The following is a 2,566-nucleotide window of genomic DNA, read 5'->3' as shown; positions in this document are numbered from 1 at the left end:
GATTTTCTGATGATGCCCATTCTAACTGGTGTGAGGTGATACCTCATTGTAGTTTTGATTTGCGTTTCTCTAATAACTAGTGATGTTGAGCAGATTTTCATGTCCTTCTTGGCCATCTGTATGTCTTCTTTGGAGAAATGTCCACTGAGGTCTTCTGCCCATTTTTTTGATTGGGTTGTTTATTTTTTTAATATTGAGCTACATGAGCTGTTTCGTTTTGATTTGCATTTCTCTAATGATTAATGATGTTGAGCATTCTTTCATGTGTTTGTTGGCGATCTGTATATCTTCTTTGGAGAAATGTCTATTTAGTTCTTCTGCCCATTTTTGGATTGGGTTGTTTGTTTTTTTGTTATTGAGCTGCAAGAGTTGCTTATAAATTTTGGATATTAGTCCTTTGTCAGTTGCTTCGTTTGCAAATATTTTCTCCCATTCTGAGGGTTGTCTTTTGGTCTTGTTTATGGTATCCTTTGCTGTGCAAAAGCTTTTAAGTTTCATTAGGTCCCATTTGTTTATTTTTGTTTTTATTTCCATTACTCTAGGAGGTGGATCAAAAAAGATCTTGCTGTGATTTATGTCAAAGAGTGTTCTTCCTATGTTTTCCTCTAAGAGTTTTATAGTGTCCGGTCTTACATTTAGGTCTTTAATCCATTTTGAGTTTATTTTTGTGTATGATGTTAGGGAGGGTTCTAATTACATTCTTTTACATGTAGCTGTCCAGTTTTCCCACCACCACTTACTGAAGAGACTGTCTTTTCTCCACTGTATATTCTTGCCTCCTCTGTCATAGATTAGTTGACCATAGGTGCATGGGTTTATCTCTGGGCTTTCTATGCTCTTCCATTGATCTATATTTCTGTTTTTGTGCCAGTACCATACTGTCTTGATTACTGTAGCTTTGTAGTATAGTCTGAAGACAGGGAGTCTGATTCCTCCAGCTCCGTTTTTTTCCCTCAAGACTGCCTTGGCTATTCGGGGTCTTTTGTGTCTCCATACAAATTTTAAGACTTTTTTGTTCTAGTTCTGTAAAAAAATGCCACTGGTAGTTTGATAGGGATTGCATTGAATCTGTAGATTGCCTTCGGTTGTATAGTCATTTTTCACAATATTATTCTTCCAATCCAAGAACATGGTATATCTCTCCATCTCTTTGTGTCATGTTTGATTTCTTTCATCAGCGTCTTATAGTTTTCTGAGTATAGGTCTTTTACCCCCTTAGGTAGGTTTATTCCTAGGTATTTTATTCTTTCTGTTGCAATGGTGAATGGGATTGTTTCCTTAATTTCTTTTTCTGATCTTTCATTGTTAGTGTATAGGAATGCAAGAGATTTGTGTGCATTAATTTTCTATCCTGCAACCTTACAAAATTCATTGATTAGTTCCAGTAGTTTTCTGGTGGCATCTTTAGGATTCTCTATGTATAGTATCATGTCACCTGCAAACAGTGACGGTTTTACTTCTTCTTTTCCAATTTGTAATGATGTTGGCTTTGGGTTTGTCGAATATGGCCTTTATTATGTTGAGGCAGTTTCCCTCTATGCCCACTTTCTGGAGAGTTTTTATCATAAATGGGTGTTGAATTTTGTCAAAAGTTTTCTGCACCTGTTGAGATGATCATATGGTTTTTATTCTTCAATTTGTTAATATGGTGTATCACATTGATTGATTTGCATATATTGAAGAATCCTTGCATCCCTGGGATAAATCCCACTTGATCATGGTGTATGATCCTTTTAATGTGTTGTTGGATTCTGTTTGCTAGTATTTTGTTGAGGATTTTTGCATCTATATTCATCAGGGATATTGGTCTGTAATTTTCTTTTTTTGTAGTATATTTGTCTGTTTGGGTATCAAGGTGATGGTGGCCTCATACAATGAGTTTGGGAGTGTTCCTTCCTCTGCAATTTTTTGGAAGAGGTTGAGGCCATCTGGTCCTGGACTTTTGTTTGTTGGAAGATTTTTAATCACAGTTTCAATTTCCTTACTTGTGATTTGTCTGTTCATATTTTCTATTTCTTCCTGGTTCAGTCTTGGAAGGTTATACCTTTCTAAAAATTTGTCCATTTCTTCCAGGTTGTCCATTTTATTGGCATAGAGTTGCCTGTAGTAGTCTCTTATGATGCTTTGTATTTCTGCAGTATCCATTGTAACTTCTTCTTTTTCATTTCTAATTTTATTGATTTTTGTCCTCTCCCTCTTTTTCTTATTTTTTTTCCTCTTTTTCTTTAAGAGACTGGCTAAAGGTTTATCAAATTTGTTTATCTTCTCAAAGAACCAGCTTTTACTTTTATTGATCTTTGCTATTCTTTTCTTTGTTTCTATTTCATTTATTTCTGCCCTGATCTTTATGATTTCTTTCCTTCTGCTAACTTTCGGTTTTGTTTGTTCTTTCTCTAGTTCCTTTAGGTGTAAGGTTAGATTGTTTATTTGAGATGTTTCTTCTTTTTTTTTTTTTTTTTTTTGTGGTACACAGGCCTCTCACTGTTTTGGCCTCTCCCGTTGTGGAGCACAGGCTCCGGACGTGCAGGCTCAGTGGCCATGGCTCACGGGCCCAGCCGCTCCATGG

At 35.9% G+C, this 2,566-nt stretch overlaps 1 pseudogene; it reads left to right on the top strand.

The window, feature by feature from the left end:
- Positions 1-2,566, top strand: part of LOC112065976 (receptor-binding cancer antigen expressed on SiSo cells-like) — a 14,021-nt pseudogene that overhangs the window by 4,545 nt on the left and 6,910 nt on the right.

This window comes from Physeter macrocephalus, chromosome 14 (genome assembly GCF_002837175.3).
Source record: "Physeter macrocephalus isolate SW-GA chromosome 14, ASM283717v5, whole genome shotgun sequence".
NCBI classification, from domain to species: Eukaryota; Metazoa; Chordata; class Mammalia; order Artiodactyla; family Physeteridae; genus Physeter; species Physeter macrocephalus.
The sequence above is the reverse complement of the archived record's forward strand: the minus strand, read 5'-3'. Positions and strand labels throughout refer to the sequence as shown.